Source organism: Crassostrea angulata, chromosome 1 (genome assembly GCF_025612915.1).
Source record: "Crassostrea angulata isolate pt1a10 chromosome 1, ASM2561291v2, whole genome shotgun sequence".
Taxonomy (NCBI): domain Eukaryota; kingdom Metazoa; phylum Mollusca; class Bivalvia; order Ostreida; family Ostreidae; genus Magallana; species Magallana angulata.
The window spans coordinates 50,073,245-50,088,327 of NC_069111.1; the positions used below are offsets into that span (position 1 = coordinate 50,073,245).

Consider the following 15,083-nt stretch of genomic DNA (forward strand, 5'->3'; position numbering starts at 1 on the left):
CATTTCTGCAAACATATTGATCCAGATAAATATATATAGTGTATGCACAGGTTAGTAAAACAAAGATTTACAGGTAAACCACATGATGCTTAGAATTAGTATCAAGTAACCCAAGTAATGAAATAGTTTCCACGTATCACAAATAATGCTAGGAATGCAAGTAACTCAAGTGATATAAGGGTTAACAAGAAAACAAGGTTTTGCAAGTTCTTTTTATTTGACAAAAATGCACTAAAGATTCAGGCGTTTGTATTTTATACTATTACAATTCATCTCTATGCACTATTCACTGTCACATACAGCGTAACAGGTATAATTTACAAATTCACTTTCACATATACATGTAAACTACCTCCTAAAGAAAAATAATGCCAGTAAAAAAAAGATATTAAAGACAGAACAAACAACTTGAGGCAACATATTTATAACTGGAGTTGTCATTATATTGCTTACTAAGTCTTATATTGAAAGTTTAAAAGTTTAAAATTCAGAAAACAATTTTTGTCAAAACCCCTCAAACTAAAATATGATAAAGTTTTTTTTAACAAATATATATTTTGTATACATGATATTGTGTTTTTATTACATGTTTAGTAACTTGTGCTGTAAAGCTTAATTTTAAAACGTCTTTATATTTACCTGCAAAAAATGTATTGCGTTTTCATACATATTCAAAGAAAATGCACTTGAATGTTTATGCTCCAGATGTAAGTGTTGATTTGCTTTAAAAATGACTCATGTAAAAAGCTACCTAAAAGAATTAAAAATACATATAAAGAATGTAATCATCGATCCTCGAAGATGACTTTAAATCTATGAATTGTGGTGTACTAATTGCATTAAAATTCAACCAATATGTGGAAACAAAGTTATGAAACCAGGTAAAAGAACGTGAGCGATACACAACTGTTGGATTCAATCCCTGTTATAAATGCACCGCTTTCGTAACCTAAAACTTGCTTACCCCCCCCCCCCTTCCACCACCAGTCCCCAAAGGTCTTAAACAAAATGGAAAACACCCTAGATCGTGAGACCGAAGACCGAAGAAAAAATACAGAGAAATCCGATAAAGTGAGTCTAGAAAAAATCTTCTGAAACCTATACACTCATGAATAAGACTTTCAGAAAGAAGTGGTGGACAAACGTGCATAAAGAATCTGAAAACATTCAAGACCGTATGTGTAAAGTTCAGCAGTAAAAAATAACGAAGTGCAAAGACGTGATCATGAGCAGGTCATGATCAGGGTGTGAAAATATTTTGTACTTAATACCAATTTTTGTTTAAATCTTTCAAATAGAACAGTCTGTCGAACGTCACTTGCATTTAAAATTGCTTTAACATCACTCCTCACATAGTTTATAAAGTTCTTTAAAACAACAGCAGTCTACAATAGTTTAATTTACTCTTTTGCAAAAGCAGCAAATTGGGTATTAATTCATATTAATTTATCTGCTGTAGGTAATTATTTATTGGTAATATTTTGTTTGCAATTTAGATAGATCCACGAGTCTTTGACAATTTGGAATGGGAAGTAGAGTGCACAGCTGATGTCTGGAAAATTCTACAAGACAAAAAAGTTCTCCCCGAGCTGAAGCAGAGAATTATTAGAAAAATCCTGCTTCTGGCTAAAGGGGAGTGGACCACTCATTTGTGTAAAGAACTGAGGAACACCCCACCTACCATCAAACTGTACGAAGTCAAGCTCAGTAAAGCCAGTAGAATTATTTTCGAATTGGCGATAGCATTTTCACCAAGACTAAGTCATAATGCAGAACAGAGGCTGCAGTATGCTGAAGACGAAGAAGACCAGCCGGTCCGCGGGGGACGGATTTACTCCGAGGTTATTAGAGTCTGGGACATTGTGTTCGACCATGACAAGATATTTAAGTCTGTACAGCGCATCATCAAATCCTACTCCAGAGGAGAAAAATGTAAAGTTCAGAAAAAGATAAAGGGCGTCAAACAGGGTCAGATTAAGGCAGCGGGGAACAACAGAAAAATACCGATGGTGTTTCTTGAGAGTAATTTGGAAGCAGATGTAAATTCTCTGGAAAACTTGCACAGATACTATCCTCTAGAAAGTTCAAACGAGACAGAAAACCACATTCTAAAATTCTACAATTTCGACTCTAATTTAGTCAGCAATGTTTTGCAAAATCTCAAAGTGAAATTGAATATCCCATTCAAAGTGACTGACTTTGAACATGCCATTATCAACCTTAAGTCTAAGGCTCCCATTTTGTTGCTGGGTCGCAGTGGTACAGGAAAGACAATCTGTTGTCTGTATAGACTTTGGAGCCAGTTTGTGTCTTACTGGACTTTGGCGGTAGCTGCAGATTCGAAACTTCTACCTAGATGTCAGATTTTTCATCAGAATTATGGTGTTGTTGGTAGGCGAAAAATTGTAAAGAGTCAGTTGAATTAATTTATGTGAAAATACTTCAATTATTTTATATAAATCTCTCTTCCAATGAATTGTAGATGAAAATAGAGACTCTGAAGAAGAAACATCAGCAGAAGTAGAAACTCCTTCAGAATATACAAAAAACAAAGAAAAGAAAGAAATGGGTCAGATTTATGATCATCTTCACCAGCTCTATATCACTAAGAACGCCGTGCTGTGTAGCGTGGTGCAGAAAAACTTCAAGGCGCTGAGCAACGCCTGTGACGTTGTCAGACACTTTGTGTCCGAGGAAGAGCAGCCCCTCCCTAAAAGGATCCAGGACATTGGGGATAATCAGTTTCCTATCTTTATCACCCCCAAGAAACTGCTTCTAATGCTTGATGCATCACTGAAGGGGCCATGCTTCTTTGTGAGGAATGATGATGGAAGCTTAAAGGTAAAACTTAAAAAATGCAACTGACGTGCTATTTTCATGTATTGATTTTCTGTATTGTAATTGACACTAATGCATAATCAACTTCATGTAATTAAAGTTTCTAAATCTAAGAGCGGTATAACCAAATAGGTAATGTTTATATTTTCAGCTAATTAGATTTACCAATTGAAAATTGTTTTACTCATAGAGGTTGATCCTTTTTGTTAATAAATCAGATATTTTACCCTTTATGAAAAACCATTAAAATATCTTTTGGTAGGGATAAATGTAATAATAAACTTAATTTTGAATATAGGCTTCAATCCATATAAGACAATGTGTGTTAAATCATCAATTTATTATTATATGGGTTTCAAGCCCTTTGAAATTCACAAGCCAAGAATATTTGGGTGTTATATAGATCTCTTACCTATGCATTGGACTCTTGTTATCAATGTGTGAAACCTTTTTTCTGATCTACACAGGCTGAAGTCAAGGGTTGGTCTGAGTCAGACGGAGCCTTTAGCTATTTTTCCATGTTAGACGAAGAATCAGACGAAGAAGATGAGGAGAACGAAGATGTCCAGAACCAGGACGATGATGACAGTGAAGATGTCAACGACCATCATATGCACAATCGGCTACGTAAAAAAGTGGATCCGCGGAGGGAGGTGACCTATGAAGTGTTCGCGGAGGAAGTTTGGCCACGAATCAGCAAGAAGTGGTCCACACGATACCACCCCTCTCTGATCTGGATGGAGATAATGTCCTTTATCAGGGGCTCCTGTCAGGCAATGTCAAAGTCCTCGGGGTACCTATCAAAAGAAGAGTACTTGGACCTGGGAAGAAAGCGGGCGCCTAATTTCTCTGGGGAAAGAGAACACATCTACGATATTTTCAAAAAATATGACCATTACAAGAGACAGAAACTCCTATTTGATGAGATAGATTTAGTTCAAAATGTGTTTAATAGGTTTGTTCTCTGATTACGCATAATAGCGTTCTTTTCTTATAGATTATAATACCAATTATTAAAATTTACTTTTTAAAAATTGTTCCTAGAATACCAGAGAGTATTTGGGTGTGTTTAATGTATCATTTTGATAAACCGATTCTTTCTATAACATGTAAATATCATATATCATGTACATATCAAAAGATATACCCATGAATTTTCAAATGCCTGATGGTGAGGGTAATCTTTTTAGGCTCAAAAACGAAACAGAGATGCAGTGGATTGTCCATCAGATTTATGTGGACGAGACTCAGGACTTCACCGAGGCCGAGTTGTGTCTATTACTGCTGCTTTGTCATTACCCAAACGAAATGTTTCTGGCAGGAGACACCGCCCAGAGCATCATGAGGGGAACAGCTTTCAGATTTCAGGACTTAAGTTCCCTTTTCTTTTATGCCAAAACGTCGATGCACGCAATTGGGAGGTATTCTTGTGTAAACGTACCAAAGGAGGTATGGATTTAACTATACCCCTTTTCAAATTGAAAAGTTTATGTTTATTTTTTAGATTTTTCTACTTCATTTTAAATGTACATGTCTCATATGAAAATGAATGTGAAGTGGTACAATATTTTTCTTGAATATGAATCTATAAATATTAATTGATCTGCTGGCATTTTCCATATCAAAAAATCCAAACGCCAGCAGAATTATTGTGGGTTTTTTGTATATTATAGCAATTTTTGAACTTTTATACTCAAAATTTTTACCAAATTACATTATTGTCTGATCCTGATTTGGCATTTTGCGTGTATAGGTCCATCAGCTGACCGACAATTACCGGTCCCACGCTGGAATTCTGTCTCTGGCTTCCAGTATCCTGGATCTGATGGTCGAGTTCTTCCCAGAATCCTTTGATCGACTGACGAAGGACCCAGGGCTATTCCCGGGACCTCTCCCCGTTCTTCTGGAATCCTGTAGCTTTAGGCAAGTTATCACTGAGAATATTCATTTGATGCTGAATAAGTGTCCAATTGAAGTTTTGCTTTGTTTTATTCTTAAAATATTGTTTTACAGTGATTTAGCTGTGCTTTTACGGGGAAACATGAGAAAGACTTCCCACATTGAGTTTGGCGCCCATCAAGCCATCTTGGTAGTAAATGAGGCTGCTCGGGACAATGTTCCAGATGAACTCCACCTTGGACTGATACTAACTATCTACGAGGCCAAGGGACTGGAGTTTAATGACATCCTACTCTACAACTTCTTCAAAGATTCTCAGGTAGGACTTTAAAAAAAGTTTTGTTTCTCTTGATTTAACTGATACCTGTAATTATTAAGACAAAGTTATGGAAGGGTTGTTAAAGAAAAGTTTTATTTAGAATTATTTTACAATAAAAAATTAGAAACACAATTTTAGGCTACTAAAGAGTGGAGAGTTGTAACAGATTTCCTGGAAAAGTTGGCAACAACAAATGAGCAGAGCAACCTACACAGCACGGAGGGTTTAGTATCAATTAATGAAGGTACACAGTTATAGACTCATTCATTTAATTTTGCTATGTAAGATTATACTTTCTTTAAAAAGTAATCAAACGTAAACCATTTTTAAAAATATGATTTCCCTTCTTTAAAGATGTTTTCAAACTTGGTGACCGTCCTCGGCCTTTGGCCTTTGACCCCAACCAACACAAAGTTTTAAACTCAGAGTTGAAGCACTTGTACACTGCAGTCACAAGGGCTCGTGTTAACGTATGGATATTTGACGAGGATTTGGACAAAAGGGCACCCATGTTTGAATATTTTAAGGCTCGAAACTTGACAAGGAACGTTACTAGTGTTGAAGTAGAAAATGGTATTTGACGAATACTTAATTTTTGCAATTTTTGTGATAGATTTGTAATACACTTTTTTCTTTAAAAAGTTGATTTTATAAATTATTTTTATTTAAAAGAGAGTGGTTATGACTATGTTGTTTCTTTACAGTATTTGAAACGACAGATGTGAGGATATTTTTGTTGATATAGCTGTTTTTATTTCAGACTCGGCTGGATGGAAATTTGCAGAGGAGTCATCGACAGAACAATGGCTGCAAAGAGGGGGGAGTTTATGAAGCACTCCTTGTATGAGGTAGCCGCTAAGTGCTTTAATCGCGGCAAGAACTACCACATGGAAAAAATAGCCAAGGCACATCAGTCGGCTCTTTTAGCCTCAAGGTTTGTCTTCTTCTTCTTATGAAAACAGTAATTGTGAAGAAAAGAAGGAGAATCCCAAATACCAGTATCTAAGGTCACAATTTTCTGATATCTTTTGGGGTCTTTTAGTCCTGCTGCACATTTATGTCTTTTGTGCCATGTCACTTCATCGTTGTGACTTAACTTTTTCTTATACTTGAATTTCATGTCTTTCGGTGTTATTCGTGTGGAACACTCATACATTTGTTCTTCTGTTTGTTCAATAGTTTGTTTATCTGCCTGATGGGATATCTGAATTTTGAACATGTATTACACACAGTGGAATTTCTAGGATCATCAATCTTTGTGCACTGATACATTGAGGGAAAGGGGGGGGGGGCTCTGTAATGACTTAAATGTAGAACAATGTTTCTCCTGCAAGTAAGTGCCCCGGTGAATGTCTATCATTCCTTACATACCTTGAAGCCAAGTCAAGTATATGTCTGACCATGTGAATGTTTAGCAAGTTGCAATAAGGTTATGGTGACCTTATAAATCTATGGCGCTATATATTCAAAATCTCTTACATCTCTTAATTGTTTCTATAGAATGAAAGACAACATTGCAAAAATGAAACAAGCGTTTTTACTCGCAGCAGAGCAATTTCTGGAATGTGAGCAACCATACAAGGCTGTTATCTGTCTACAAAACTCCAGAGAGAGAGAGCTAGTAGCTCACTTATATGAGAAAATGAATCAGGTTGTGTATATATACTAGACTTTATTTATACGTCGTGCAAGATGCTCCATGAAATGAGGTATTTTTAAGTTTGGAATTTTATTTACAGTTAGAAAAAGCTGGAGAGACCTATCGTAAACTAAAGCGTCCAATTGAGGAAAGCAGATGCTATGAACAGCTTGGGAAATTCAATCTGGCTGTGGAGACTTTGGTAGAGAATGATCTGTATGAAATGGCCATTGATACACTGAGGCGATACAAAAGTCTACGAGAGGTTAAGGACATTTACATTAATAAACACTCTTTAGTTTTACAGAGTATTTAAGATGTTTTTCGAGTACTTGTGATTGTTTGAAATAACGTGTAACTGGATTTTTCTGCGGATGCTATTTTTGCGAAATCTGTGGTAAAGTCTCTAAAAATTGATAAAAAATAATACATTAAATTCTTCGTAAAAATCTCTTTAAAGGACCCTTTGTCAAACTTGTTTAATACTTTAGTTATTATTATACCTTTAAACAAAAAATAAATTATGACTGACAATTGTGTTTCACAACTTTTTCACGTGTTAGACCCCTATGAGTAGGTTGGATAAATCACTTAGAAATCTACCGATAGTGCTTGCCAGACAGGATTACTCACGCCTCACCACGTGGCTTGGGCACTTCCCATGTCCACTTGTCAATTAAAATTGTTATTGATGTTCTTGAAAGTTTATAAATCTGAATTCTTTTTACTCTCTAAATGAAACCATTTCTCTTAAAAACAGGCGTAACTCTTACTTTACATGGCTTTTCATGAGACTACACGCGTGAACCATTTTTGCTGCAGAATAGTTGTGTCAAAGTCTTATTTAAACAATCATTTTTATTCAAAAGAAAAAATTATAAATAGATAAAAGAAAATCATGAAGTTTAACAGTTGTATGATTTATTCGATTTATATCGTTAAAGATATCATTTAAAACGAAAAGTCTTACATGTATGAATGCTTTGTTGAATTCAGTCAAAACGGGAAATAAAAGAAGCAAACAAAAGGAGAAAATGTCAACCCATCGGAAGTGCATTAGTCGTTGTGACAATTTATCTAGTTAGTGACAGTCAATTGATCAATATTTACCTTTTTGAAGAATAAAAAATTAAGCGGATTCCATTAATAAGACAATGTGAAATTGCAAAATTTAATACCTATTTTGGAGCAATTCGCAAAAATGTGCACCCGCATTTAAAACAAGTTACTGGTGTACGGTTTGATAATGATGTAGTATTTGCTATGCATTTTATTTATTGTCAAGACTGCAGTGTAGCATTCATGTCTTTTCCACAACACAGTCAATATAAAATGCAATTGTTCTTTCATAATGCATTCAGCACTTACAATGAAAAGATAGATCTTTTGAACTAAGTATGAAGACTAGAGTTTTTACATATAGTTTGTGTTTTATTGAAGAAACTGGAATCACAGTTGACGCCCCCACCCAGAATTCTAATAGATAACGCTCCAGATCGCAGACATACAGTGGAGAGTCTTATTTATAAGGCAGCAGAGGCCTATCACCGCTCTGGAGACAAGAAGAAAATGATTGCAGCACTAGTGCAACTGCCAAACCTTGAGGAAAGAACGGACTTCTTAATCCGCAAATACTACATCAAGGAAGCATCAAAAATGTGTCAGGAAGCTGGTGTGCTTTAATTAGCTTTTCTGGTATTTTTGTGTGGTTTCTTTGTGTTGTTATACCCCCGCTCTGAAGGAGAGGGGGTATACTGTTTTACCCTTGTGTGTCTGTCTGTCTGTCTGTCCTTCTGTCTGTCTGTCCGTCCGTAACAAAAATTTCTGTCGCATTTATCTCAGCAACTATTTATCGCAGATGCTTGAAATTTTTACACAGTGTTTATTAGGCATGCCATATTGTGGGATGTATTTTTGTACCAATCAGACGTCAACTTCCTGTTAAATGACGACATTGCTTATTTTTTAACCAAAATTTTCAAACAAATTTTCGTCAACGATTTCTCAGCAACTGAATATCGCAGATGCTTGATATTTTTACACAATATTTGTATAGGCATGCCATATCGTGAGGTATATTTTTGTACCAATCGGACGTCAACTTCCTGTTAAATGAGTACTTTGTTTATTTTAGCCAAAATTTTCAAACAAACTTTCGTCAAAGATTTCTCAGCAGTTGTTTATCGCTAAATGACGACTTTATTTTTTGCAAAAGTTTTTAAACAAATTTTTATCAAAGAATTCTCAGCAACTGTTTATCGCTGATGCTTGAATTTTTTACACAGTATTTGTATACGCATGCTATATTGTGGGATATATTTTTGTACCAATCGGACGTCAACTTATTGTTTAATGAGTACTTTGTTTATTTTTAGCCAACATTTTCAAACAGATTTTCGTCAAAGATTTCTCAGCAGCTATTTATCGCAGATGCTTGAAATTTTTACACAATATTTGTATAGGCATGCCATATCGTGGGATATGTTTTTGTACCAATCGGACGTCAATTTCCTGTTAAAAGACGACTTTGTTTATTTTTAGCAAACATTTTCAAACACATCTTTGTCAAAGAATTCCCAGCAACTGCTTTACGCAGATGCTTGAATTTTTGTACACAGTATTTGTATAGGCATTCCATATTGTGGGATATATTTCTGTACCAATCAGACGTCAACTTCCTGTTAAATGACGACTTTGTTTATTTTTAGCAAAAATTTTCAAACAAATTTTCGTCAAAGATTTCTCAGCAACTGTTCATCGCAGATGCTTGAAATTGAACACGCTATTTGTTTTGGCATGCCATATTGTGGGATACAATTTTGTATCAATCGGCCGTCAACTTCCTGTTAAATATTGACTTTGTTAATTTTTAGCCAAAATTTTCAAACAAATTTTCGTCAAAGATGTCTCAGCAGCTATTTATCGCAGATGCTTGAAAATTTTACACAATATTTGTTAAGGCATGCCATATAGTTGGATATATTTTTGTACCAATCGGAAGTCAACTTCTTGTTAAATGAGTATTTTTTTTATTTTAGCCAAAATTTTCAAACACATTTTCGTCAAAGATTTTTCAGCAGCTATTTATCGCAGATGCTTGAAAATTTAACACACTATTTGTTTAGGCATGCCATATTGTGGGATACATGTATATTTCTGAATTGGATGCCAGCTTTCTGTTAAATGTCGAATTTGCTTATTTTGCATATTCACATCAGAGCGGGGGTATCACTAGTGAGCATTGGCTTACAGATATCTTGTTTAATGAAAGTATTAGTATATTATTGTAATTTTATTTAACATCTTCAGCATAATCCATGAATTTTGAAAATTTAGCAGTTTATTATTGAATGAATTTAAAACGGCAAAATTAATTGCATTGCTAATGAATGAGATATTTTTAATGTATGAATTATGTGAATTCTACTAGTTACTAGAATGTACATTGTTACTGTATATAGGCATCTTTACATACGCTATAAATTTGTACACGAAGGAAGGTATAAACAAAGAGGCTTGCATTGTGCTCAGAAATCACAGGACAAAAACGCAATAGGACAGCAAGATACGACTCAGTCAGTATGAAGACTACAATGATAGACAGGAAGAGGTCAAACGTGAGATATGTTCACGTGAAAACTTGAACCGAGAATTTTACTCTCTGTATGACATGAAAACAAGCTAGCGGCAGGTGAAGCAGCCCTGTTAACCGATGAACTAACAGTAAGGACCGAGTTCATCAACAAAGCTTTTGGGGCGTTTTCCTATCACGACCAAGGTCAGATATAGGCCAGCTGGAGTGCATGCATTGGATGGTTCACAACTCTAATCTTTATGAAAGAGAAAATCTAAGGAAATGTGTCCTTGGAATGCAAAATCTATTTGTAAAGAACTATATATGATAAGAGTTAAATTTGGCCCCCATAATTCGCCATTTTTTAAGTGTTTCGGGTACAATATAATGTTAACTAATTTTTTAGCAAAGTTGATATAAAATAAATTTTTCATCTATTTTTTTGATTTATTTGCACTCACTGGCAGTATATGCCAAAAATTGAAATTTTTCTTATCTATTTACGAATGGGGAATTTAGTGCGCTTGCTTAAACAAGGAAAATTTTTTTGTCACTTATTAGTCTTGGCTAGATACATCTCTGATTAAAATATTATATTTGTTCAAGAATGCGCTCTATGTTTTCGGAAGGAAAAACTGCTTGGAAACAAGCTGTTTTACGCTAAAAATGCAAAAATAGCGGGAAAAGATTGTCTTTACTACGTCAAATTTCTAAATTGTGGGCACTTGAACCAAAATGAATATTTTGTAAACACATCACATACATATATGTACTAAGAAAACAAAGATGATAGTAAAATGATGATGTTCATTTTAGGGGGCCATTTTAGGCCCTTATCATATATAGTCCTTTGTATTTGAATTTAGATCCAAACTAATATGTAACTCGTATTGAAATTAAATAAAAAGAAATATTGTTTATATGTATTCTCAAGGATTTTAGCTTTTACTTGATTTTGCTTTGAATTTTAGTATTGGTTAGTTACAAAAAAGATGTACAATTTTTTTCATTTGAATTCATGGTTCACGTAGATCCCATGATCACATTGAAGACTTGCCTAAAATTTCCATACGCAGAATACCTTACATATACTGAATGAATATTTTACATTGATGCTGTCTCATTTTTTAAATATCTTCATGACCTTGATTTTGTGTTTATTTCGGTTATATGTTTTTTTCCTTACATGTAAGTAGTTCAACTTTAAATCATAATCCTTCAACATAAAAGCTCTTTGTATTTTTTTCGGTCAGTGTGTCGCGCGACTAATGTTATAATTATGTCTCCCCTTTCAAAGGGGAGACATATTCTTTTTGTCGACTTTCTTTTTCTTCTTCTTCTTCTTCTTCTTCTTATTCTTCTTCATCCAAATTTGTCCAAGCCGTAACTTAAATACCCTTTGACATTAAAACTTCAAACTTGGAACGTAGGTAGATGGTATTGAGAAGAAGTGCACGCTACCAAAATGTTTGACCTTGACCTATTTTCTTTTTCAAGGTCAAGCGTTTTATAAAAAATAGAGTTTGGAATATAACACAAGATTCCTTAAACTTACAAATTTTTAACTTGTATCATAGATAGATGGTATATAGTCCAGTTGAACCTTACCAAAATTTTTGACCTTGACCTTAAAATTTTATTTCAAAGTCAAATCAGAAAAAACTTTATTGTTCACCTCCTAAACATTCTTTGACAGAAGGATTTCAAACTTTACACAAAGAACAATTCAATTATAATACACTGAGGTGTACTTTTGATAAATATTTGACATTGACCTTGTTTTACTCAAGGTCAACGTGAGAAAAAATAATTAAGTTTTGTCTAGGTGGTAACTTAGATACCTTTTGACATTAAGACTTCAAACTTGGAACATAGGTAGATGGTATTGAGAAGAAGTGCACGTCATCAAAATTTTTGACCTTGACCTATTATCTTCTTCAAGGTCAAGCGTTTTATAAAAAATATAGTCCGGACCATAACACAAGACTCCTAAATCATACAATCTTTTAACTTGTATCATACATAGATGGTATATAGTCCAGTTCAACCTTACCAAAATTGTTGACCTTGACCTTAACATTTTATTTCAAGGTCAAATTAGAAAACACTCATTGTTCACCTCCTAAATATTCTTTGACAGAAGGACTTCAAACTTTACACAAAGAACAATTATAATACACTGAGGTGTACTTTTGATAAATATTTGACCTTGACCTTTTTTTACTCAAGGTCAACTTGAGAAAAAATAATTAAGTTTTGTCTGGTTGGTAACTTAGATACCTTTTGACATTAAGACTTCAATCTTGGAACGTAGGTAGATGGTATTGAGAAGAAGTGCACGTCATCAAAAATTTTGACCTTGACTTATTATCTTCTTCAAGGTCAAGCGTTTTATAGAAAATATAGTCCGGACCATAACACAAGACTCCTTAATCATACAATCTTTTAACTTGTATCATACATAGATGGTATTTAGTCCAGTTCAACCTTACCAAAATTGTTGACCTCGACCTAAAAAATTTATTTCAAGGTCAAATTAGAAAAAACTTCATTGTTCACCTCCTAAATATTCTTTGACAGAAAGACTTCAAACTTTACACAAAGAACAATTATAATACACTGAGGTGTACTTTTGATAAATATTTGACCTTGACCTTGTTTTACTCAAAGTCAACTTGAAAAAAAATAAAAAACATTTTGTCTGGTTGGTAACTTAGATACCTTTTGACATTAAGACTTCAAACTTGGAACGTAGGTAGATGGTATTGAGAAGAAGCGCACGTCATCAAACATTTTGACCTTGACTAATTATCTTCTTCAAGGTCAAGCGTTTTTTAAAAAATATTGTCCGGACCATAACACAAGACTCCTTAACCATACAATCTTTTAACTTGTATCATACATAGATGGTATTTAGTCCAGTTCAACCTTACCAAAATTGTTGACCTTGACCTAAAAAATTTATTTCAAGGTCAAATTAGAAAAAACTTCATTGTTCACCTCCTAAATTTTCTTTGACAGAAGGACTTCAAACTTTACACAAAGAACAATTATAATACACTGAGGTGTACTATTGATTAATATTTGAACTTGACCTTGTTTTACTTAAGGTCAAATTAAGAAAAAATAATTAAATTTTGTCTGGGTGGTAACTTGGATACCTTTTGACATTAAGGCTTCAAACTTGGAACATAGGTAGATGGTTTTGAGAAGGAGTGCACGCCTCCATAATTTTTGACCTTGACTAATCTTGTGTCTCAAGTTAATTCATTTTCTAAACTGTATCATATATGGATGATATCTAACATATAGCTGACTTCATTCTTTTTCACTTTTTAAATTTGCCCCTTATTACAATCCTTGGGGAGAAGGGGAGACATGTGTTTTTTTGTATAAAAAAACAATACCCACTAGTTATACTTAAAGTAGGGGTTGTTGACTTTAGCGGAATTAGTGTGGCTTCAAATCTATATTCATATAGATCTCTCTCTCTCTCTCTCTCTCTCTCTCTGCAAGAATACATGCGGTTATTAATTTCTAGAAAATTGTCTTATTGGCGCATCGAGTCGTACCAATATCATATCGGGTTACTCGTAATGGACAGAGACGATGGAGTTTACTGCTAGAATTTACACAGGCTTTTCTCTCGCTTCTTATGGATAATTATTTATCTGTAATGAGTATATATCTGATTGCAGTCTCATTAAAAGCACACAGATGTACTGATATACGATTAAAGAAATTACGACGAAAAAGAGAAAGGAAGCGTTGCATAAATTGCGGTATTTGGATCATTGTACTTTTTCATTATAACTACGTTTTATAATTTTGGTAAGCCTTTAAAAAAATAGAGGAAAAGGTCAAAAAAAATCAGGATATGGAAAACCTGCACAAATTAATTCCCTACAAGACTTAGCAAAAGCTAACTGCAGGAGAAGCGAGTTTTATATTTTAAAAGTTTTAGCATTTTTCAAATCCCGACTTAGATCTGCAATAAACTTACTCTAGTACATGCATTAAATGGTTCACAAATTTGACCTGTAGGATCTTTGATAATCTAAAAAAAATGTGTCCTTGGAATGTAGAATCTTTTGAAATATGTCGGTGCTTGCAAGGCAAAATATTAATATTAAAAGTAAACTGTCTTACGATATTTTCAAATGCTTTGGATTTTATCTTGCAACGATAAAGACAAGGATAAAACAAGGAAACATTCAAATGTTTGAAGAAAAGATGTTGATTGTATATAGTACAGGACACAGGAAGACGTCATCATTTAAAACTGCTGAAACAAGAGTAAGAAATTTCCAGCTTTTAGGTTTGAGGAGACCTGTAAGAGTTTCAAAGATGACGATTAAGACTTGCCATAGGCCTTTTCTCCGTATACATGTATACTCCACAGAATCCCAGGAAATTTCATCTGCATACTCTTGGCTATTGAACTGGAAGTACACATTCAACATGGAGCAGAAGATGGTAACGACAAGGAACCAGATTTGATAAATTGTCACCAGGTGTTCTGTTAAACAATGCTAGTACTTTATAGGTCCTTTCCTATGACAACCAGCTCGATCATGTTTTGGATTGAATACTACTCTACAGTCGCTTTTTTCTGACTGCCAAAACATAGAACACTCCCCACTTCTTAAATATATTCCAAAGATTCAACATTTGTTTAGGGAAGCAGAGTGCCAATTTTTGAAGCTGTTCCGAGGCAAAGATTATGGAAAACTGTTCATGACATCTAGCTTTTCAAAATTTGCTTTAAACGATAAAAATTGTTTACAATTAAGTGACACAAAAACTGAATCCAC

The 15,083-nt window shown here is 34.2% G+C and overlaps 1 pseudogene; it reads left to right on the forward strand.

Moving 5' to 3' along the window:
* LOC128166752 (TPR and ankyrin repeat-containing protein 1-like) overlaps window positions 1-11,135 on the forward strand; it is a 42,070-nt pseudogene extending 30,935 nt beyond the window's left edge.
* The last annotated feature ends 3,948 nt before the right edge of the window (window positions 11,136-15,083 follow it).